The sequence below is a fragment of the Equus quagga genome, chromosome 18, assembly GCF_021613505.1.
Source record: "Equus quagga isolate Etosha38 chromosome 18, UCLA_HA_Equagga_1.0, whole genome shotgun sequence".
Taxonomy (NCBI): domain Eukaryota; kingdom Metazoa; phylum Chordata; class Mammalia; order Perissodactyla; family Equidae; genus Equus; species Equus quagga.
The window spans coordinates 47,978,275-48,003,891 of record NC_060284.1 but is presented as its reverse complement, the minus strand read 5'-3'; positions in this window follow the sequence as shown (position 1 = coordinate 48,003,891).

Genomic DNA, 25,617 nt, shown 5'->3' with positions numbered 1-25,617 from the left:
AATAACCATCAGACCCTGAGGAGTGGCTGTAGGAAGCAAGGGAGGAAGGGTCACGTGAGAAAAAAAGCTCAGACTTGACCATGACCTGGCTTAGCCCAGCCGCCATTCCTATTCTGTTGCCCAAGACCCTCAACCTGGCCAACATGCTGACTTCCACGGCGGCTCTCTGTCCCCTCGCCTGTCTCTGCAGGTGAGGAAATGTGTGGTGAAGGAGGCTACCACGAGGGGGCAGTGTGGAGCAAAACCCCATCTGCCATGTCACCAAGAGCTGATTTTTCCTTCCTCAAAGTCCAGGGCCCAAACAGCCACCAGTGGCTGTATTCCAGGGGATCCACAAGCTTTGTATGGAGAATCTTTACATTCATTGTTTTCATTTCTATGATAAGTTAAAGTATAAGCATATTCTGAATCATCCGATGACACCTGATAACTGAGGACTGCTCTGTAAGGCAATAAGTAGCAGCACTTTAATTGGCATAAACAAACCAGTAAAGAACAGAGGCAGATGCAACATGGAAATAATGTGCTTGTTCTGCCCGAAGGCCATGTGATATCAACACACCAAGGTTTTGCAGTTCTTCCAAGAGAGCTGGCTGGTACATAGTCTATGGCAAGCAGATGCAAAAGAACCTGAACCATGGCTGTCGTTTTACAAGAGACAATCGACTTTCAGCATAAACCACATCCTCCATTACATTACATTAGAGACTTTGAACTTTATCTATTGTATTCTTTTGATGATACGTAATCTGTACATTTACTTTAGTTTTAGGGTTGCATGATTTAGCTGTTTATATCTAGTTTTATATATGTGTACATATTTAAGTAACATAAAAAAATAATTTAAGGCAACACTGGTAGACTGTGAATATTGTTTTCTTGTAATTTACGTTAAGGGCACGATCAAACTAAAGCCTGGGCGGGTCATCCACAGCACTCGGGTCAGGGAAGGCGGAATAGGAAGGCTGGGGGTATGAAGAACAAGGACGTGTCCTCCTGTGAAGAGGTGGAGGCCAACAATGCCACTGGAAGATTTGGCCTTGGAACCGGAAGGAATGGGTTCCAGTCTGGGTTTGGCCACTTTGTAGCCACCACTTCACTTCTTGGGGCTGTGGCTCCCTTGGCCTGTTGGCTTCTGCTTCTAAAGTGTGGGATGCTCAATCACCTTCCTGTTGTTCAGTATCCCCCTTGTCTACTCCCCCAAGCTGGAGGGTCAGGGGCTGATGGGGACAAGAGAGTTTCCAACAGGAAATGGCCTTGAGACATGCAGACTCACCCAACGTGTCTGGCTGCTGCTGGCCCCCAGCGCCCTCCTCCAGTTAAGCCATCAGCCACTCTCCAGTGAGTCCATTAGTAGGGGGCAGGGAAAATTAAGCGGTGGTCCACTGCAGGCCCTTACTGGAAAGAGGCCAAGCTGGCCCACACTTGCTTAGACTGTCCTTCTCCAGCAGCACGCCAAGTGTATATGGATCCATCAGACCAGAGATTCCACAGACCTGGGTTAGAAATAGGAGAACTTACTTCTTCTCAAGGGTGGGGATAAAGCCAATCCCACCTGGCAAAAAAAAATTCTGAAATCCCTAGGCCCTCATCTTTCCAGTACAATGTTCCCTCTGCTGCTGGTAGGATGCGATGGTCCCTCCTTCAGTTTCAGGTTTATCATCAGCATCAATAATAATCAGCATTTTTAAATACAGGCATACCTTGTTTTATTGTGCTTCGCTTTATTGCACTTTGCAGATACTGCGTTTTTTACAAGACCCTCCACTAGCAAAAAGATTACAACTCACTGAAGGTTCAGATGACGGTTAGTGTTTTTTAGCACTAAAGTCTTTTTTAAATTAACGTAAGTACATTATTTTTTTAGACATAATGCTATTGCACACTTAACTGACTACAGTATAGTGTAAACATAACTTTTCTATGCGCTGCCAGACCAAAAATTTGTGTGACTACTTTACCGTGATATTTGATTCATTGCAGTGGTCTGGAACCAAACCTGCAATATCGCCAAGGTATGCCTCTAGGACTTGATAGTTTATAAAAGATGTTCACGTATATTATCTTATTTGATAATCAGAATAAAGAACTCTGGGAGAAAGAACCCAAGACACGAAAGTTAATAATATGTCTGAAAACACAGGGTTATAAAGTGGACACTGGAGACCAAAATCCAGACATTTGGACCCAGAGTCCTAGTTCTTTCCTCCACACAGGGCTGTTTTCAATGCACAGTGTACAGGGAGATTTTGCAGCTGGCCCTGCCTTTGGGACACTTATAATCCAAGATGTTCAGGTATTAACTTCCCAACTTAACTGTAAGACACCAGCATGCATCTTGGAGTCACCAGACCACTCACACACAAAGACTTGTTGATCTGGTTTCGATTTAAGAGAATAAAGTTGGAGTGATTTGGCCATAAAGATTTCCTGTTCCTTAGAAGCATCCTCCTTTTGCTCATTGCTGACAAATTTCCTTGAATAGAGGACAAACATTTTCATTCTACAACAGGTGTTCCCTCCTTTTCCGAGAGGGAAGGGCTGGTAGGGAGCGTTAGGTGTAAGACGGGGACTAGAGAAGGAGGAAGGAAGCAGGTTGGTGTTCAGATATTAAAGTTTATCTCCTTTACAGTTGCCTTGAATATGTAAAATATATATAACCTGACGGGGTTGGTGGTTCTCAAACCCTTTATTTTATTTTAAATAAGACTCTTTTTAAAGTGAGATCTCACTGGAAATCCAATACTCAAGTAAGAACAAGCAGACGTGCCTTTGTGAAAGGAGAAGGGCGGGTGCAGGCAGTTACACCCACAGTCCCCCAACCACCTCCTCCCTCCCGGGGCTCCTCATGGCACGTTTGGGGAGAGTCTGAGAATCGCCCAGCCACATCATTTGCCAGCTGGGCTCCAGGGAGACCGAGCTGAACAGCACTCAGGCTCTGCCAGCAACAAGCTTTCAGGTCATCTCAACACGGGCTGATCTGGGCTATGACAGAGGGTGACTGGGTGCTCCGGGGAGCGGAGCAGCATGGCTGCCCCGGCTGGGGATGAGGACCCTTGAAGCATCTCAGGAAGGAATGATGCTAGAGTCACTTTTAGAATACTTCTGTAAAACAAAAATGGAAAATATTTAACTTGAAAAATCTGTTAATGTTCAAAGATAAAAACACACATTCTCTGAGGTCACTGCCCTGGAGGGCAACCAGGATGCTAAAGAGTCGAGAAGCCATGTCACAGGCAGAGAGGCCCTGGGGCACTGCTTCTGTCTGGTTTCCTTGCAAACCAGCCACGAATGTGTGCTTCTCCCTGGGGAGTCATGCCACCTCTGGGCTTGTCAGAGACTGAGCGGCGCTTCAGTATGGACCTCGGGAAACCTACCGATATGCTCAGTGCCAGTGCATGGAAGGGGCAGCAAAATATCGCTGAGCCACCGTGACCAAAGCCACTCCAGCTCTGACCCCCGCCTCGCCCCTCCTGCTGTGACTCAGCTTCTCTCAGACTTCAGACTTCTCCCTTCTTCTCTGTCTCTCTCCCTCACTTCCTTCCTTCCTCTCTCTCTGTCTCCCTGTGTCTCCATGTCTCTCTCTTTTTCCCTCCAGAATCCCTCTGACATCTAGAATTTTTAACGACATGGAAAAGCATCACAGTAGACTGTTAAGCAAAAAAAAAAAAAAAAGCAGCTTACAAAACTATAGACTATATAACTCCGTATTTATTTCTAAGATGAGATTAATTGGGAGAGGGCACCTCTGTACAGCCACAGTTCAGGAAAAAAATGAGAAAGAAAAGCAAAGAGCGGCCGGTGGAGGCAAAACTACCAGCATTCTTAGGGATAAGGCTCCTCAGGCCCATCTGGGTAAGAACTAGGGGTGGGAGGAGGCTGCTGAGCTGGAGCTCAGCCCCGCAAGCCCCGCTTCTTCCTCCAGAATTCAGCAAGCAGAGCAAGACCCTCTTCCTGCCCTGGGCCCGCTCAGGCGAGGAGATGAGAGAGGCCGGGGCTGCTGCACTCATCCGTCTTCCTCCTCAGGAGGAAACACTAAAGCTGCTCTCAACAATTTTTTTTTAATGGGGGAGAGTAGTCTGAATGGGGTGATGAGGGCCCACGCAGGGCACCTCCCCTCAGCCACTGAAGCTCACTTCGCTGGGCCCTGAGTCTGTTCCAAGCTCCGACTAAGGAGGCATCCGCCGGGCCCTCCCCAAGAGCGGGCTGCCCTCCCCCCGGGGCCTTGGAACTCACCTCCCTCAGAACTTTCCAAAGGATGTGAGGTAGAGTGACACTACGCAGTCAGCTCGTGGCCCCACAGATGAGCTTCCCTAACGTTTTTTTTGTTAACCTGTATCACTGATCGCTTTCCTACCATGCGATCACAGTGGAGGCCTGACGCCTGGTCCAGCAAGCCAGGCGCAAATGGCGTCTGGAGACTGGCCGTAATCGGTGAAGTCGGGAGAGTGGGTCCATGACTTTTAAGAGATCCATGGATAGGCTCAGAACCGGGAGCGGTGTCTGCAAACGGGGGTGTATGCCGGCTTCTGTGTGCGCGTTTTTCTGGGAGGATGATCTGCAGCTTTCATGGGGTTCTAGAGTGGGGTTCAAAACCTCCAAGTTATTCGGAACCACTGTTCCCAAAATTCAAGGAACTGGGATGTATTGTCTGGAGAACTGTCCTCATGTATTTGCAGGGCAGTCATGTGAAATGAGGTGGATGCTACAGGGCTTCCCAGGAAGGAACTGAAACCAGAGGCAAAATTTCAGGTGGGCGAATTTCAGCTCAGTCTAAGGATCAACTATTTGCGTGATGTGAAAATAAAACAGACTGTTGCCCAGATAGGTGAGTTCTCTGTCACTGAAATCTTCAATCAGTGGCTGTCCGTGGTGTTGAGATACAAGATGGACTGGTGGCCTGGTGGGTCTGGTCAGCTCTAAGCTGGACTGACGGAAGGAAGGCCATGGCTTCTGACGTGCTCTCAGATGAAATGGGGGGAAGGGAACAGCTGAGGTGTCCCCGTCGTGGTTTGAATTGTAGGGACAAACCGAGGTGTGGAGAGCTCGTTGAACTGATTGCTTACTGGCCCTTTTGATGCCCCTCAATGGAAGAGGATGTCTCCCCAGGGCTGTAGAACCTCAGAGAACAAGTCTTCAAGAGCTTGGTGGGGGCTGGGCCTTCCTGACTTTATGCCGCTGACCTGCGCCGGGCTGGATCTTTGCCCTGGAACCTAGAACCCACAGAATCTGTCTTTGTTTTCACTCTTTCATGTGGCTTTTCTTATCTGTATTCTGCGTCATATTATGTGAAATGTCTATGGAGTTTCTCTAAAAATCATTTTTGAAAAATATATAAGAAAAACATTAATTATGTTTATGCAGTTATTTGTAGGTTAAATATTTTTAAGAAAAATTCTACCACACGGAAAGCGCCATTCTCCTGGAAGACCTGATTTTGGAATTTCCAGAAACAACCAGTATGGATCCAGCATTTACCACCTCAGGCCACGTTGACAGCTGGGTTACAGTCAGTGATCACTGACACAGCTTATGTATCTTGCCTTCAAACTGAACACATTTTCTGTTTAGTCAATATTTATTGTATACTTCTTTATTCCACAGACATTTGTTTCTTATAGATCTGCGGCTTAACGGAGGAAAATTGTACATGAAAAGCAGAGTCATATGGTTCTCAGCCTCTCTGAATCGAACGAGTAAATAGACATAATACTTCAAAGAGAAGGGGAACAGTCATGGCCTTTGATTTCTGAAAAAAAAATGGAGGAGAGCTGTTGTGGATGAAACAATGGTTTTGGAGCAGCCTAATCAGAATTATCACAAAACTATCGCAAACTTGTTTCATAGGGGCAAACATTGCTTCTTATCCTGGTTTTCCTTATTTGTGAAGTTGCCACACCCTCGCTGGCCACCTGGAGGTAGCTGGCAAATTTCCAGCAGGCAGATTCAGTCCTCCTGGGCTGGAGGACCCTGTGGGCAGAGCAGAGCACACCTCAGTGACTTAGCTTTCCCACTCGCTCCTCGAAGAGCCGCCAGGGCTGGCCTTCCCACCAGGGGACCTCCAAGCGGGTTCTGCTATTCAAGCTGGTAACCCAGCTCTTTCCTCGTGACTCCCACTGGGCTGAGCCCCCATGGTGAAGGGAACCCAAAACTAGGAAGCGGAACCTGGGCAAAGGAGCTGTGTGGTGTGGAAAAGACGGGTCCCTGGGGTAGGTGCCAATGCCAGCCACCAGCCCCTACATTTCCTAGAGCAGGTGAAGCAGGAGGCCCCTCCAGAGGAGATGCAGTGGTGGGTCTGCTCCAGAGGAGGGGGCCGGCCCTTCTGACCTGTGTGTGCAGAGTGTGGAGGGCAAGCCAAGGCACGGGGGCCTGTGGAGGGAGCTCAGGAGGGAGGTCAAGGCAGGGAGGAATGGTCAGCTTCCTTTACTTGTCATGGCAGAATCTTATGGCTGAAGCTCAGGAGACCTCTGTCCCCTTGGGGGCCTGCAGCTGCTGGAGGGGAAACCCAGCCTCGGTCGTGGCGCTAAGCAACGTCTCTCTGTCTCAGGCCGCCTGGTTAGACAGTGCTTCAGCTTCTTTGGTTCCTGTACCAACTCTAGGGTGAGGTGGGTGGGTCAGGTGCCACTGTTATCCCGGTTTTGCTGCTGAGTTTCAGGGCTGTTGGAGACTGGCTCAAGGTCACACAGCTTGAAAGGGGCATTTTCAGAGTTTGAGATTAGATCTTCTAACTCTGCAGTTTCTTTCCAATATTCACACCGCCTTGCCCATGTACCCCAGAGAAACCCGACACGCACCCTCCCTTCAAAAAGGAGGTCACTATTTATAAACGACTTTGTAAATCCTGTGTCCTTTTGTGAGATGTGCTCTTGGTATATCTGTACAAGATGAATTCATGAAGCTCAGAAAGGTTAAATGACTGGGCAAAAGTCACACAGCAAAGCCAGGGTTTAATTCAAATGTGTTCACCGGCTCTCAAGGATCCTGGAGAGTGTTCTCAGAGGGTAAAGGATTTAACCAGCTCTCTGTGTGTGACTCAGCTCTGTGTTTGGGGGAAGCATCTTATTTCCAGGATGCTGAGAAGGGACCCCACGGTGGTAAGGATGATCCTGACAACTCACAAACACGGGCAAGTGTCTGTTCCTGATTGATCTAAAGACGGTGGCTCTTTGTGGAGGGAGGGGATGGAAATAATTGTCCAGCCCAATGTAGGGCCAGTGGTGAAATCTCAAAATATTTCCATTTTCTTAAAGGATAATACAAGCCCATGAGACCACTCAGCTTTATAAAGAAAGTATTGCAGCAACTAATTTTATTTTAGTTTTCTCAAGTGGCCACAAAGATGCTTAATAAAGTAAAAGTGATTCACTAAAGGAACCTCAAAGGAAGGCAACTCATGACATAGTATCTGTGGCAGCACTGGATTTAGAGGCAAAAATGTGGGCTGTGTGATCTTGGGCAAATTACTTAACCTCTCTGACCCTCGATGTCCTCCTCCATGGACACTGCACACTCTTCAGGGAGTGATGGTGATGAGCATATGACACATCACTTATACCAAAGGAAAAGGTAGTGCCATTGCCAACCACCCAAAATGCTTTGTTCGTGCCATTATCACACACTTCTCACATTATGGTATAATTTCCTGCTTGCTTCGCTGAGTCTTTCCTGATCAACTCCATCACCTGCCATGTTGTGGTTCTCAAGGAATGGTTTTTTTTTATTTTACAGATTGGCACCTGAGCTAATATCTGTTGCCAGTCTTCTCCTCAAAGCCTTCAGTACACAGTTGTATACTCTCGTTGTAGGTCCTTCTGGTTGCGCTAAGTGGAACACTGCCTCAGCATGGCCTGATGAGCAGTGCTAGGTCCACGCCCAGGTTCTGAACCAGCAAAACCCTGGGCCTCTGAAGCAGAGCATGTGAACTTAACCACTCGGCCACGGGGCCGGCCCCCTCAAGGAATGTTTTTTGAATGAATGAATAAACAAATGAATTGACAAATCTGAAAAGCATGATGCAGACTTAGGTATTTTCTTTTTTACAGAGATATGCAGAGACGGAAATGCAAAAAAACCATTTTCCAAGCTTCTGGCCATAGCCAGAAACATAAAATTATGGAATATTCTGGAGACAGTCAGAGGTGGCACAAAGCATTTAACACTGTTTCATTCCCGCTCCTTTGGGACATAGAGCTCTGCCCCTAAGGAGGATTAGTTTCTCCCTAAGCATTTCCCCAGTGCTCATTGCACCTAGTCCTCCCAGGTGCTCCAGAAGATACTAGAGTGCTGGCAGTAGAGATCCCAGAGCTGGGACCTTATCATCCTCGCTTCTCTATTCCATCTCACAGAAGGGGAAACAGGCCCAGGAAGGAGAAGTGACTTACCCCAGCCCCTCCGGCAACTTGGTCAATAAGCCAAAGTGATAGCTCAGGTGCCTGACAGCGTACCCACAGCTCCTTCCCCCAGCCCGTGTTCCAAGGGGCACGAGGCAGTGCGCAGGGGGCACCAGAAGCCCTCGATGGCCATGGAGTATAAGTTTGGCTGCAAAATCAGAGGGTTATACAGATGATCCTGTGGCATGCAGAATTCGGATTAATTCAGTAAACATTTACTGAGCATCTATTATGTGCCAGGGGCTGGATTTTTAAGGTAAAATATGGGGAGTTCCCAACAATTTCCTGTTTGGGGCAGGCCACTTCAGAGTAAGCACCCCATACTCCAGGGTTTATGCCCACTCTCCCCGTGGGGCTGCCCTCCAGCCTGCTGACTATCCTGACCTGTCCTCTCTCTGTCCTGGGGGCTTCCTGCTCTGGTCTCCAGACCTCAATGGGAAGAGTCACTCTCCCCGTCCTGGGATCATCCCAGCTGTCCCACCTCCCCGTCTGCTTTGTGCAGCAGTGTCCAGGGCCTTCTCCTGCCCCCCCAGGGAAAGTGGAGGAAGACAGCTATGAAGTCAAAGGTCACCACCCTATGATCCTGGGCCAGACTCTGCACTTCCCTTCTGCCTGGCAGCTGCCCAAGACTTTGACACGCAGGTTCCCCTTCAGCCCAGTTGTTCTGTGGCCCTCAGAAGACCATGACCCAGAGCTGAGCGGCAGCCAGGCACCCTGTGCGTCAGTGTGCTCCAGGCAAAGACAGTTTCCTAGGAAAGGCTGGGAAACAGAGCCAAACCAACCCTGTGTCCAGACAGAAGAAACTAGAACAGGCCAAGAGAGGAACTGGACAGAGGGCCAGGGTGGAGCAGGAGGAAGTGTCTGGAGACTGCTCTTCTCTGGCTAGTTGAGCTGAGCCTACACGTGGTCCAGGGCTACAAGTATGGCAGAGCTGGGCGGGGCCTCAGCAACCATCCAGTCCACCCCCTTACGTCACAGATGGGAAACCAAAGCCCAGAGAGGGGAGGGACTGCCCAAAGCTGCACAGCTGGCTAGAGACAGGGCAGGCCTGGGACACACTGAGCCCATGCTCTGGGGAGTGTGTTGGGGCCTGTGCCCATGTGTCTGGGGGCCACGGTCTTCACCTCCCTATATTGCCCCCACTGCTCACTCTGCTCTCTGACCCTGATGGAAAAGCAGCATTTCGGACGGCATTCTAGAAGTTTAAACCCAGTTGGTCCTGATCCAAAAATGTGTCAGAATCCAGTGTTGGACTGCTGTTAGGAGATTTCAACATGCAATTCCGCTTAAGGAGCAGCTACTGAATCCTAACCCCAGGCACGGGACTGCTGGGCCTGGGAAGGACACAGGCGAGGAAGTGACCAGCCTCTGACTGTCCCAGGAGCATGCTTCTCTGCAGTCAGGGAGACCCAAAATACAACCAGCTCACACCGAGGCCTTGCACGACAGGGCAGCCTGGGGCCCGGCAGCGGGTCCACACTGCCAGCACGGAGGAAGGCTGCTCGCGCCAGCAGCCTTCTGAAAGGAGGACCTTGCTCTGGACGCTGATTTAAAGCCTCTCCTCTGGCCCAATATTATAACAACCATCCATCCTGCTCCTGGGGTTTGATGGGAATGGAAAGAACAAAGGAAGAGAAGTAATAATCCACAGTTTTCATTCCAGCTGTGCTGTTCATGAGCTGTGTGACCAGTACCTTCACCTCTCTGGCCTTCCTTTTTCTCACTTGTTAAAGGAGAGGATGAGCCGTCAGATCCTTCCAGCCCCAAGACTCTCTGATCATAAGAACTCCAGGAAGACCTGCCCACACCCCCCCAGCCCAGGACTTACTGCTCGTGTGGCTTCCCCTGTGGCACTAACCTCAGAGGTTTTGCCCACCAGAATCCTCACCCCGAGAGTGTGGAGCTGAAGAATGACTTCACTTTACAGAGCAGGAAAACCATTCCATAAGGAGAAAATCCTTTCTTTTTACTTTCTCTCGTCGCTTTTCCTGGGGAACCCGCAGCTCTTGGTGGCACCAAGCTGACCAAAATTGAACCAACTTTCTCTGTGGGATGAGGAATTAGTTTTTATTGTATCTCAATGGCCTCGGGAAAGACACAACTTGGTTTTTTGATGCTGAAGGACAGTCTGTATCTAATTCTTGTGCTACTTTCCCCTTCATTCTTATCACCAAAACTTTTTGGTACACAAGGTGTAACCCTACACTTTGACCTTGCAGATTCTTGAGTTTAAAAGAAAGATGAAGGGTCTTATCTCTAGTCATATACATGCTTTGCTGCAAGCATGTGCATCTCACACCACCCTAGTCAGACCTCCTGATGCAGGGCACAGCCTGTGTAACTGTCCATGGCAACCCTGGTCTCTAGAGCAGCCTCTCCGTGCTTCCTCAAACAAAAGTCTAATTTCTCTTTTCTTATGACTTCTCGGCCCTAACAGCTGAGACAGGAAACTCTGAGAGTTGAATTCCTTATATCAGCTCATGTTGTTCATTTGAGATGTGTCATCATCCTCTGCCTACCCAGCATCTGAAGCAGAAGAGAAATGGTCTTTGCAAAGCATAGCCCCAAATTCGTGCAGCTCTTTCTGGAATACCTGGACTTACCTAGACATGAACCCTTGCTCCCTTCTATCCCTCTGTCTCTATCTGGGTACCAGGTATGAGTTAGCTGTTGGTGTAAAATTGCTAGGTAACAACCAACCAGAAGACTTCAATGACATACTCAAGGCCCCTTGGGACCTGGGCTCAGAACTGGCACACTGTCACTTCCGCCTCATCGTACAGCCAAAGTTATGCCACATAGAGTAGGGAAACACTGCTTCTATGGGAGGAACCCCAAAGTTACACGGAAAGGTCTTGGATACAGAAAGGGGTAGAGAATCGGGGCCACTGATGAAATTAAACTACCATCCCCCCCCCAACTCCTGTACTCTGTCCCAGCGTCAGACCCTTCCTCCTGAACCTTCAACTGCCCCCTCTCTGCTTGATCAGACTCAAACCCAAAATATGATTAAATCTTGAGAAAAAAAGTTTTGTATAGTCCCTTAAGCATTTATCACCCTATATCTTCCTCCCTCCATTCTTCAGGGAATTTATCCTAAGAAAGAATATAAAATAAGAAAGTGTGTATATACTATAAAATATAGTATTATATTATATTATATATATATATATTATACATATATTATATATATTATAGAAGAGTGTTGTTCATAACAGTGAAACTGGAGGCAATGTAGACTTCCTTTTCAGAGGAAGAGGAGGAAATTGGCAAACTGCTACACCTGGTGGGTGGATGCTCATCATACAGTCATCATAAATGAGGGTTATGAAGACTCTGCAATAATACTTTAAAAAACCATATGAAATCAAGTTAATTGACAAACCAAAATACAGACCACATATACAAGCCTATTATAACCATGTTAATGAAATACAATAACATATAAAACTGACGAAACCTGATTAAGGTCTGTGGGTTTTACCAATGTCAGTTTCCTGGTTTTGCTCTTATGCTATATTTAAGTATGACATTACCACTGGGGGAAACTGGCGGAAGGGAACATGGGACTTCTCTGTCCTATTTTTTTCAATTTACTGTGAATTTATAACCAACGAAATAGTTTTTTAAAAGTCCCAAAACTCACAAAGAAAGAAAAAGCCTGAAAAAATTAATATGGCTATATTATGTGATAGAAATATGGGTGATTTTCTTCTTTTTTTTCCTAACTTTTTCCATTTTTTTAAAAGTCAACATGTTCTAATACAAGGGAAATGCCCACTGTGTTTTTAAGAAGGAAATCCTAGCTCCCCACGTTGGGGGTCCATGCTCCTCCTCCCCAGGCCCAGCATCGCACAGGGCTGCCACTGCGGCTCTTTCTAATACTTAGCTCAACATCTGCCTGCCAGACAGTGTCTCCCTGAGGCAGGAGCTGCATCCTGTCACCTCTGTGCATCTCCTCCTCTCCCCATCTAGTGCCCAGCCCAGGGCTTCATACAAACTTACTCACATATTCAACAAATAGGGATTGAACTGAAAACTCTGCTGGCTCCTGGGGATCCAGAACCAATGACGTCCAGACACACGGTAGAGCTCTTCCCTTCAAAGGCTCACAGTCTCCAGACAAGTGTGTGTTTAATCCAACACAGCAAAGCCACCCCGAGGGGTGGACAGAGGATGGTGAGAGCACAGAGGGGAAGAGCCAGCTGTGCCTCAGGCTGCAGGGAGGGCTTCACCGAGGCGGTGACCCTTGGGCTGGGCCGAGGGATGGGGAGGAGGTGGTCAGACGGCCAACTGGAAAGGATATTTTCCTGATAAAAAGACACCTTGGACAAAGACCTGGAGAAGTGGAGGGCCACAAGGGTGCACAGGGCATTTTGAACCCATCATTTTCATCCAGGAGATATTTCTTTAAAAGAGAAATCTTTTTAATCAGAATTACACAAACATTAATGAATTTTTGTTAAGAAAATATTTTCCGGCGTGAACTCTGTTGCACCAATTTCTTTCTTTCATCAATTTTTCTATACAATGCGGTTAAATGGTTTCCTTAGTTTTATGTTACCGGAATTATTTTTGCCACCTTTTCTTTTTTGTCCTTTTGCATTGTACAGCAAAGGTGTCATTTATCTGATCTGCTTATTTTGTTCACATCAAATTGTACTAATTAAAACTTTGGCCATTATAAGAATGTATGCATTTGTTTCTACCAATTTTGGCTGTCCTGGGTCAAATTTTATACAAATTAATATAGTCTAAGATACCTTATTATTTTGTTAATTTTTTGGTTAAAAAACCAATTTTACCAAGTACCGTTTTTGGCATTATTGCTTTTATTTTGTCTTGATTTTTCTACAGGAAAGATTCATTATGAATTGAGTAAACTACTGAGCATTTTTGTTCTTAGATTATCCACGAGAAAACTGAGTGGATTTGTGAGACACACAGAGAGACAGATGGAGAGAGAAAACGCACAAGAGGCGGGACTCGGCGAGACAGGGAAAGGCAGCCGCGCTTCTGGCACACTGCCTGACAGACACAGATACAGGGACGGGCTCACAGTCTCCTCCTGTTTGGAGAATGAAATTCGCCACCCTGTAAAGGAAGACAAGAAAATCCAGACTCTCTACAAAGTATCATTCACAAAGTCCAGCGTGCAACAGAAAGTGACTAGACATGTGAAGAAACAGAAAAATGTGACCCGTGAAAGCAGTAAATAGTTCCAAATGGGCGTTTTTAAACAGAGGGAAAGGCGTCAGTTGTGTATTTTAGAAGGACCGCTCAGGTAGCCCGTGACCTAAGGACCACTGAGAAAAGACTGGCCCAGGAAGAATTGCTGAATCCTGTCAGCACCATCCCTAGGGGCTCTAAAGGAAGGTGATGGAGTTGTAGACCAAGGCCTGGCAGAGCCATGACTTTCGTGGTTATATTCAGATTACAAAGTGTCAGAGCTGAAAACAATCTTGGACAGCATTCTATCTATCCCCTCTCATTCCATAGGAGGAAACTAGGCCTCAGAGAGGACACTGGTTTTCCTAAGATCCCACTGCCCTTTCAAAGATGACGTGGGCTTAAAATTGAAGCCTCATAACTTTCCTATATCACATGTCCTCTCTGCGACTACCTTGTGCTAAAAATAAGGTCTCCAAGATGACTATGTGCATTCTTACTGGGGGAAGTCCCAGCCATAGTTTCTACAACACCATCAAAGTGTCATTTCTTTTTTCCTCTCCCACGTAGAATGAGCAGGTTTCCAGTAAGCCATCAGATAGCAAGAAAAAGTCATCACAAACCAGATACTTAATGCCTACTCATGTAAGTAGTTGAGATTTCAGGCTTCCCAAACTAGATTTCTAGAAACGTGTGTGCTTAAAATGCACGTTTGAATCTGTTTAGTTGTTGTCCAGAAGCAACATGACGAGGCAGTGACTGTGGCTTTGATCCATGGTAGTGCCCAGTCAATATCATCCAGAGGAAAAGCAAAATACATTCCATGACCTCAGTTTGCACTTACAAATGAGGTTGTTGGCATCCCACAGCAACAAGTGAAGGATCACAGTGGATGGATCAGGCCCTCTTCCTGATCCTGGGAACAAACTCGAGGGATCAACAGTGGTACTGAGGGTCGTTCCTTCCCAAGAGAGCTGGCCCCACGCCCCCCAACCCATCCCTGGCTGCTCTTGTCTAATCACTCAGGAAATACTTTGCAAGTCCTTGACATGTCTGACAATGAAATGGGGTCCCTCCTGTAGAATTACTTTCCTTCCTAGTCCCTAGAGCTGGTCAAGCCTGGGTCACACAGCCAGGGGTTTCAATCCAATTGGGTCTTACAACCCTTTGCTGAGGGCCTGCTGCTGGCTCAGGGTGCACGTGCTCGCGGGGGGGGGGGGGGGGGGTGGGGGGGTGCTAGAATAGCCTGGGGGGAGAGGGCGGCCTTGGCCATGACCTCTAAGGCTCCTCCCCAATCTACAGTGGATGAAATTCTCCTATTGGTTACAGAGGGAAAGAGGCTAACTTTACTAAGCACCCACACTGGGCCAGGTAAGTAGACTTGGTTTTATGCACTTCACCTCATTTAATCCTAACCACAACCCTCATACCCGCTGTTTTTACTAATCAGGCAGCCAAGACTCCAGAGATGAAGTCTTTGCCAAAGGTTATGCAGCTCGTCACCCATGTCCAGACCTCTTTGACTTCAAAGGCCGTGCTCCCTCTGCCACACCAGACTGCCTCCAGAAGAACCAAGAGGGGACACGCACCTGGGGAAGTTTCGAGGTCCCTGTGAACTCATAACTGAGAGTATTCGTGACATATGCCTGGCGTAATTGGAGGATGTCTGGGAAAACAAAAATACATTAACGAGAAGTAGCAGGTAACACTTGTGTATTTCCGACCCTTGTGTTGTGGGATATTCAAATCTTTACAAACCAACCATGGCAGAAGATCAGAAACCAGAATAGAAGGTGTGGCTGTGTGTGTGGTTGCGTGTGTGTATATGAGTGTGACCGTGTGCATCAGCATGTATGAGGATGGTCTCTTACACACAAGGGTATGTGGATGTGGATGCACAGATAAGGCAAGCACGTTTTGACAGGTAAAAAAGTAATTTCATTTTTCAAAGCACAGAAAATAAAACAAACAAAAAAGCTGCTGCTTTTATTTATAAGATAGTCTTCAAAGATGTATGTGACTTGCAATTTTAACTTTTTCTGTGGTTGCAAACTATTTATTTAACCCTTTAAAAGTGCATGAACTGGCAAATTCTGAGTTTTTAGGAACCAATCGCAAGGAAACAAACATCATGACTTATCTGAATGAGGAGTAACTAAACTCTTGCTAGTCAGGTTCTCTGGAAATTCTTATCTGGGGACTGCATGTGTCGGGGCCGGGAAAACCAGACCTGCCCAGTGGGCTTAGGGAGGGGCTGGGTGAGGGGAGGCAAGACAACTTGGTAGATTTCAAGCCAGGGGACCTTCTGCATTCTTTATCTGCTCCTTCTGGAACTGCCAGAACTTAGCAGGACCCAGGGGCAATCGGCTTATTTTTAGAAGGTGCTTCAAGTCCTCCACCAGTGTACACAGGCGTGAAGAGAAGAGCTAACTGGTCCAATTGAAGCTGCCAGAATCCCCAGAGGGAATCAGGAGGGCTAAAGCGCAGCAGGGAGAAGGGCCACCTGTCAGGACTGGCAGTCGGGGGTAAAGATTCCTGTGAAGGGCTGAGCAAGAGGACTTCTGGCTGAGGATTTCCTCACCCAACCCCTTGGCCACCCAGGAAGTGGCTTCTGGCCTGTAGAGGCCTTCTCTGACACCCCTGAGCAGGGAGGCGTCTTGGTGGCCCTCTACCTCAATAGACGGGGCCTCACTTCTGCCCCCAGCTCCAGGGCACGCCACGCCTCCCCAGCACACAGTACACCGGCTCAGCCCACAGTGGAAACTCAACCAGCAGCTGTTGAATGAATGAAGGCATCTACCCGCTCCTTCCTGCTCTGGCCAACAATGAGATTTCCCGGGATAACTCAAAAGGCAGTTATCCCTTTTTATCTGCTGAGCTATCAAAGGAGGAGTGGATTCTACTGGACACTCAACAGGAGAGAAGTTCTAGGTGGATTAAATTTAATTCAACAACATTTATTGAGGACCCACGACACTACACATGTGGGTCCAGGTAGTAAGGAAACATAGCTGAGTTGCAGAAGTTGTGAGTCTGCGGCACACCCACGGCAGGCATCAATAATCGATCACAGCCTCTTTCCTACAGGATCAGAGGCAGCCTAAGGACTGTCTCAGCAAAGCGGTCCAGGCAGCCACTGCACGGGACCAGGACTGGCACTCGGGGTGGAACCTGTTTGCCATCCTGAGAGCAGGCATGTGCCCTGGCCGGCCTTCTCTACTAAGTTGGGTAAATAAAGCATGAATAAAAAGCTCCTGAACTCTGGGAACCTATAAGTGGGGGAAAAACAAACACCTGGGAGGACGAGGGCCCCTTCCTTCCTGCCTCACTGATGGCCACCTGTGGCATGGGGTTGAGAACAAAATGCTTTTCATCTCAGGACACCAGGAAACTCCTGTCATGACTGCAAAACCACAAGAAACACTGAGGTTCTAATCCAGTGTGTGTGTTGAGTTGTGTCCCCACCCCCCAGCCCTGCCCCGGCCCTGCAAGCCAGATTCAGCCTCTTCAAGGCAAACGTCCCTCCTCACATCAGGACTCTGAGTCCCTACTCCGAGGTCCCTGTCATTCTAGACCGCAGGCCCTGCACACCCTCTCTCCTATACCAGCAGGCCCCACCTCTCGGTGCCCATCCTCACCCTAGCAATGGCCTCGTTTCAGTGAGCTTCCTGATAGCTGCTGGACATGAAGTTGTTTGCAAACTCCACACCAAGGAGCCCCAGGGATTTATTTTCAGCCCTTCTTCTCACCGGTAAAGCTCAGCTTCCCCAGAGACTATTCTGTGCTGGGAACATGAAGCCCTGAGCAGTCTCTTCAATTCCTGGAATGCACGTTTCAGGGCTCAGGGGCAATGTGAATAGCCAGCAGCCCGGGGTACACTTGCCAAGAGCATCCTTCCAGGGGCTCTTGCATTACCAGCAAGGAGCCCAGAGCACAGATGCAAGGAGGAGGCAGGTGGTGCATCGTCTTCATTTATGCTGTGCTGTCACCACTGCCCAAAACACTCTTTATTATCCTTGTCATCATCCCTAAAGAGGCAGTAAGCCCCTGCCTGGGGCACACGGCTTCTGGTATGCAGCAGTGACCACCCTGTTGGGGAAAGAGGCTATCCACACGGAGTGACAAATACAATCCGACAACTCCTGTGCTTGGAGCCGAATCAACAGCACAGACACACGCAAGACTACACAAGTTCTTGGAAGCATATTAGCGAATAAAAATAAAATTAGTGTTTGAATCAAATATCAGTTTAACTTATTCACATAGTTGTTATTTCATATATTTTCCTTAAAAAGCTGAATTGAGTCTTTTGGTCCCAAGGGGCAAGGAATTACTAGGTAAGATTTTTCAATCTTTTTAAAGAAAAAAGGCAGTAAATCATTTTATATTTTAAATAAAGATTACATTACAAATGTCACGTTTTAAGCATTTCCCTTAAAAATAATATTCTATCTACCAGTCTGTGATCTAGAGTTTTTAGAATGATGTGAGAGACTCAGCTCAGGGGTAAAACTTAAAAAAAACAAATGAAACTTTTGCATGGTTTTGTCCACATCTGTGTCAATTCACCAAATCGCACAAAACATCAGTTACACCCCGTCCTTCTCCCAGGACCAGGGCTGGGCCACTGGGATCATGGAACAGGATCAACAAACAGCCAGGTCCATCTGCCTGTGGGAAAATCAGACGCTCCTGCTGTCTAAAAGAATCATATCCCCCCAAAGGGTCAATTCAGCGGTGCACATATACTCTACAAATGACCTTTAAAAGCCTGTCACTTGAGGTTTCTCTCGCTGTGTTCCTTTTTTCTGACCTGCCCCTGCCTCGCCCCTGTGCTCCCTTGGATTATTCTCAGTCATACTTAGGTCTCAGCTTAAATGTCACTTCTTCCAGGAAGTCTTCCCTGGCCTCCAACTGAGTTGTGTCTCTGTTTACACTCTTAGCTATCACCTATCACACCGGGAGCCCCGGGTTACTGAGCTATATATTCTGGGAGGGCAGGGACTTGTCTGTCTGTCTCGCCAAGGCTAGCATAGTGCCTTCCCATGGCAGATGTTCCAAAAACATTCTATGAGTGAATGAATGAAGTAATGAGTGAGCAAGCCAACAGTTCTTGAGGACCAGGCACTCTCCTTGCTTTTCAGGCATGAGGTTCTCAATGGCCAGATACATGGGGGCTCTTCTCAAACTCATGCCTTCCCACGCAGACACATTTCTCTCCTGTACAGAGCAAAAGCAGATGAAAATGTGCTCAAACGGGCAGTCCAGCATCTTTCTAGAACAGGGATGGACAAACTATAGCCCATGAAATAAAGTTTTACTGACCAGGCTCATCCATTCGCATACTGTCTGTGGCTCCCTCCACACCACATCAGCAGGGGTGAGCTGTGGCACAGCCTTGGTCTGGCCTGCAGAGCCTTCATTCGTCACCATCTGGCACTCTGCAGAAAGTGTGCGGAGACTCACTTTAGAACCTCGGAGCAGATGAGGATCAGATGAGGATTCAGGGACAAACCAAAGTAGAGAAAGGGGCAGCACAGGGTGGGGGTGACACAAGACCGCCGGGAGGAAGGCGCTGCGGGCAGTGGGTTGGGAAGGTCAGAAGAGGTGGTCTGAGCCCGGTCGGAGCCTCTGAAACCCCCATGAGTGCTGGGAATCGTGTGGGCTTTGGTGTAAGACGGACCCGGGCTGCGTCTGCCATCATGGTTTACTGCTGCATGGGCTTAGGCCGGTTACGTCACTGCCCTGAGCTTCAGCTTCTTTGTCTTTCAAAGAGAGACTGCCTAGAGGACAAGGTTGTGAGAATTCGATGAAATAAGACGGGTAAAGGGGCTCTCAGAGCTCCTGCAGTGCAGAGCTTCCAAGCTGAGTTCTCCCGGATCCAGGTTCCAATCATGTCTCTGCCTCTTACTAACTCTGGGGCCCTGGGAAACATTCGGCCCCCTGTAAGTCTGTTTCCTCATCCCTTACATGAGGAAGGCAATGGTTCCCAGCAAGGCACTGCTGTAAGGATTAAATGACACAAGCAGATAAGCACCCAACACAGAACTTGGCACCCAGGAGGTTCTCTTGCTGTTACTGCTAAATTGTTGAGCACAGGCCCCAGAGTGTGGTGGGTGCTCCATAACTGTGATTTCCTCTCATCCTTCCTCCCGCATGTGGTCAGGACTGGGAATGCACATGTTCGCCCTGCTAACAACTTGCTGTGTGACTTTGGGCAGCTCAAGGGGCCTCTCTCGATTGCTAAAACTTGGCTCATAAAACGAAGGGGTTGGTCTAGATGGAGGGTTTCCACACTCTACCAGTGATAAAAATCTCTCGGGAACCTCATAAAACATCCAGGCTCCCCAGCCCCTCCCTTAGAGATCCTGGCTCTGGAGGCCTGCAGTGGGGCCCAGGTTGGATTCTGTCATTTAAACAAGTGCCTCAGGTGATTCTTGACATCAGGTGGGTTGGGAAACATTGGCTCGATGAGCTCTAAGCTCCTTTAGACTGTGAAAGTCCTGCATGCTCCAGTCTCACGACCCATGTAAGTGTGTGTGTGAGTGTGTGTGTGTGTGTGTGTGTGTGTGAGAGGGAGAGAGAGAGAGAAGGCGTGTCTTGGGGCTGATGAAACTGTCGACTGGGCATTACATTTCAAAAGGTCTGTAGGTCGTCAGCTTTCGAGAATTAGTCACCGAATGATCATTTTGATGCCCAGGCAGCCAGCATGCAGATGTGACCTGCTCGTCTTTGCCTCCTGACTCACGTTTGCTTTGCCCTGGGGACCTTGCCCTACTGACAAGAGCACTGGACCAGGACCTGCAGCTAGAGTGTCCCCATCAGCTGTCCTTGAAGGCCGCGCTTCTCGAGTTCTAGAAAACTCACCGTTCTCCCAACTCCTCTCAGCACAGGCTCCAGAAGGCCATGTGCGAGGGAGGTGAGCACCAGCAGCCTGATATTGGAGCCCCCGGAGGCAGGGGCCAAGCACCAGAGGCAAGGGGCAGAGCTGGTGCAGGTGGCAAAGAATGCGTGGCTTTAGAATCAGAAGCCCGCTCCGGAGGCCCAGTGTGAATCCCACATCTGCCAATTACAATTGCTCACTTGGGGCAAGTCGCTTTACATGTCCCAGTCTCAGTTTCCTCATCTATAATTACCTCCTGCCCAGGGTGGTTGTGAGGGTTCAATGAGATCACGGGTGAGCCTGTTTTGTACATGATGAAACTGCCCCGTGTCACATGCCATTGCCATCTACACACAGCAGTATTTTCCGGTTCTCTTGAAAGCTACACCTGCATATCACCAAGTTTCTAGTGACTAGACCTAGTTTTTCTTAGGCCCCTAGACTGTGAAGATGCAAAATAGTTGCACACCTGGCGAGTCATCTAAGTTGTTCTCCCTTCCCTCAGGGCCCCAGTGAATGGCCCTGGGGTCTGTTGAGACAAGAAAGACCCAGAGGGTGGGGGTAAAGAATGCCCTCAAGACTTAGGAGGTGAGAGCCAGAGCCCTCCTGGGCTCAGGGAGATGGGGACGGAGTCTCCGGGGCATTGACTGTGTATGCTGGTGTGTATTTGTGTTTGTCTTTCTAATTGCAAATATACGTTTGGTATATGTATGTATGGCATGTGTATACACTGCGTCTGTTCACGTGGTCATGTAGAGTATTTATTTTCCAGAAGTAGACTTACTATTGGTCTAACAGTAGCATTAGACTTACTATTCATTGAATTGAAGCTCAAGCACCAAAATTGCAAGGCCATGGTTTCCACTCTGACTGTCCCCCCAGCTCCTGGCCATCAGGTCACAAGTGGGCGCTCTGGGCCCCATGGGTGTGTGGGCCTCTCTGTGGATGCTCCACCCTTTCGCCCCGGCCCCCAGCCTCCTTCTCCTCCCGCTCCTTCCCCAAGTCCTCCCACACGCACTGTCCAGTGAATCCTTAGAATTAACGGGTCAAAGATCGCCAGAGCTGAAAGAGATCTTAGAAACACAGAGTCCTCCTTCCATATTACGGATGAGGAAACTCTGAATTCCAGAGAGGTCAAGTGACCAGTCCAAGGTCCCACAGCCAGTTGTTGATATTCATTTCCCACTTGTTCATGGACGAGCACGTGCCTGGCACTGTGCCGGGTGCTGAGAGGATAACGAGTGAACCTAACGTAGGTCAGAGGAGGCTTCTTTAGGAAGGGACATTTCAGTCCTCGCTTACCTGAAGGGTGGATGAGGAGGACAGAGCTGGGCGATGTGAGTCTGGGAAGAGTGAGCCACATGGGAGAAGCTCCATACAGATGGGCCCTGAGGTTTGAAGGAGCTTCACACGTTCAAGGATGTGAGAGGCGGGCGGTGAGGATGGGGAGAGAAGTGGAAGCCGACTCAGGTGGAGATTTTGAATCTTATTCTACATGCAGAGGGGACATTTGAGCCAGGAGTGAAATATCTTTAAAAGATAAATTCTGAAGAACAGGCTGGTGGGAGCGGAAGCCGAGAGTGAAGTTCTGAGCTGCTTCTCGCCGTGCTCTTACTGGCACCGCTCGTTTAGATCTCATGATGACCTTCTGAGGTGGCTACTATTACCCGTGTTCCTCTGGGGCTGCAGTACCAGTGAGCAAACAAGGCTCAGAGAGGTTGGGGCTTGCCTAGAGGCCACTCAGCTGTGCACTGAGCCCATGCTCTCACCTGCCCTCGAGACTGGCATTTCTTTAAAGAAATCGCCTGCAGTTGGTGGTCATCACCTCCCGCTTACTCCTCGGCCCCCTGTAATAGGGCTTTGTCCCCCTTTGCTTCCTGCACCTGCCTCTGCAGTCACAGTGATGTGTTATGTCCATTCTCCACTCCTTGCCAAGCTTTGACGCTGCCAGCCACCCCCTTGGTTCCTGGGACATCATGCTCTCCTCGTTCCCCACCTGCCTCTCTGGCTGCTCCTTCTCAGCCTTTCTTGGCGTTTCCTCCTTTGCTAGCTCTCTGTGGGCAGATGCTCCTCAAGGAATCTGTCCTAGGCCATCTCTTGCTGGTTTGGCTGCTTTGAACACATGGAGGAGGCTCCAGTTACTGCCTTCTCACTCTGATTCCCAATTGTTCCTCCCCAGCCCTCATCCTGGTCTTGAGCTCTGAAACTATACTGGCAACTATCAGCATCATCTTCTCAAAATCAGCATGACCAAAGTCCCCAAACCTTCTACCCAGGAGTCTTCTGTTTGTTAACGACATCACTATCTACTCGATTTCTCACTATAGAAATTCATTTTCCCCCTCTGACACCATTACTCCAACATCCAGGTAGTCATAATTCCTCCAATAATAACTTTCAAGTCCTGTTCCAGTCTTTCTTTCCCATCCCTATGGCCACTACCCTAATTTGTATCCTCATCAACCTCCTTGGCAAGGAGTACAGGGCCCCACAGGAGTGAAAGGAGGTGAAGGGGCCTATGCTCATTAAGGGGCCCTCAGAACTGCAAGCTTCAGCCTAGCTCACAGGCATCGGGCCTCTTTCTGGAGATAGGATGTCATCCCAGCACAGGGGTGAATAAGAGAAAGCCAGGCCTTCCTGAGCTGCACGAGCTACAGTGTGTCTCTCACCCAACATGGCACTTTCCTCCCCAAAGGGAGACCTCACTGCCTACTCATCCCCCACTACATATACACACAGCTTACTGTTGCCTTGTGTGGCGAACAGATTCTGAGACAGTTCCCAGTGACCCCTGCCTCCTGGTATTCATGCCTTTATTTAATCCTCTCTCTTGAGCGTGGGTAGGACCTGTGACTTCTTTCTATCTGACAGAACACTACAAAGGTGATGGGATGTCATTTCCATGATTAGATTACATAAACTTGTAACTTCAGTCTTGCTAGAAGACTCTTCCTATTGCTTTCTTGGTTTGCGTGCTTCCATGAAGCAAGTGGCGATTGTGGAGGGCTCCATGTTCAGGGAGCTGAGGGTGGTCTCTGGTTGACAGACAGTGAGGAGCTGAGGCCCTCAGTCTAACAACCTGCAAGGAACTGAATTCTACCAGCAACCACCACGGACGTGAGCTTGGCAGTGGGTTCTTCCCCCGTTGAACCTTAGGCGAGACTCCAGTCCTGGCAACTCCTTGACCGCGGCCTTGTGAGAGACTCTGAGGCAGAGGACCCAGCTAAGCTGCACTCTGATTCCTGACTCTCAGAAACTCTGAGATAATAATCTGTGTTGTTTTAAGATGCTAAGTTTGTGCTAATTTATTACATGGCCAAAGGAAAGGAATGCATTTACTGTCTCTTTTCCTGTTTGAACAGATGCAGGTGAGCTCTTTCTGCTGTGAACAGGGGTGTACAACAAGCGTACTAAACCAGCTGGACCAACCCATCTTACTAACCTCTCTTCCCATCTTCCCCCATATCAATTTTTCTATCATTCCCTGAACCTATATTTTCCCTGCCTAGCTTATCTGCCCCCTTCCTTGACCTGCGAACTCCCTTTTATCCATCCTAGACTAGTTGAAATGACAGTTCCTCCAGGAAACCCTCTGAGATTGACCCCTGCTGTGGGATTCCATGGCTCACTATATACCCCTCCACTCCGCACCAACTGCGATGTCTGGTGGCTGCCTGCGCTCAGGTCTTGCCCACTGGGTCTGTTACATCATAGGGATGCAATAAATGTGTGCTGAATTCAGGAATGGCTCAGCCTAGCCCATCTCTTCCACCAGGAACATCACAGCCAACAAGCAGGGAGCTCTGTAACCATCTGGAGTAGAAGACAAGGCCTTGCTGTCACCATCATGGCCCACTTTGAGTGTTATCATATGATATTTATGTAAGTGGGAGAGCTACCCTCACAGGAGAGCACAACTGGGTGAATGCAAGGCCCTTTCATTGTGCTCAGAGCCTGGATGGTTTTGGATATGCAAGCTAACCTACAGTAGAACAAAGGCTGGGGGCAGGGATCAGCGGAGAGACCAGTGAGAGGGTAGGAGCTGGGGACCACAGAGGTGACACAGACCATGAGAAACCCCCAGTGCGGGGAAGGACAGAATGTCTAGTGTTCACACTGAAGTTCTTGGCATTGCTCTTAGAGTTGCTAGATTTAGAAAAAAATATTGGGGACATACAATGAAAAAAATTATTGTTTATCAGAAATTCACATTTAACTGGATGTCCTGGATATTAGCTGGATATATATCTGCTGTGATGTAAATTCCTCCTCCTATAAATTTGCAGTCGAGTCTACAATTAATACTGTGCCTGGTATGATTTAAGTGTTTTATGGAATTATGTAAGAGGCTAGATTTGAGCTCTGAGACCATCGAGGCACAGACGGGGACCAGCACAGAGATGGAGAGTAACTCACAAACTGAACAAATTTAGAGGAATCAGGAGTTTAGATTCAAAGGTGACCACAGAGGGTAAACTTGTGAAACCTTAGGAAGGACTTGGAACTTTCCAAAGGTAGACAGTGAGAACCTGGAGCAAACTTATCTAGCAATCTTTATGCCTCAAAGGAGGGAGCGGCCAGATGACACCTGGATTATATTTAGAACACCTTCAGAGCTCAGAACAGAGTCAGAGGAGCTGTATTCTCTTCCCATCCACCCCTCACCTCTGCTAGGAGAATTTTGGATGCAGGATCCACAACAAAGCAGCACAGTTCTTAACCTGGGGGTCAGGAGGGTGCAGAGGTGTGGTGGGGGGAGAGGTACATTGATCCACTAAATCTCAGACTGTCTTCTTCAACACACACGGTGTGTTTTCACAAGGCTGGGTTTTCACCAGGTTCCTCAGAACCCCTGATGTGAAGAGTGTGTGTACAGGAGGGTACTCACACTCCCCTCCCAGCAGTAAGATGGGTCCTGGTGGAGAAGCTCGACCCCGAGAGCCCTGGCTGTGCTGCCCAGTAGGGTACAGCTGGACCTGGCTGGCTGCCCATTTGAGCATGGATTGTCAGCCCACCATGCAGCTGCCTCTGCGCCCCAGCACAGCTGGCTTTGAGGCCTCAGAGTTCCTCTGGGACTGAATCCCATTGGGAACCATCCTGTTTGGCGTCCTTACTAACACCTCCATTGCTTATGGCTAGTATGTCCAGTCATGGCACTGGGCTTCCAGAGACGTA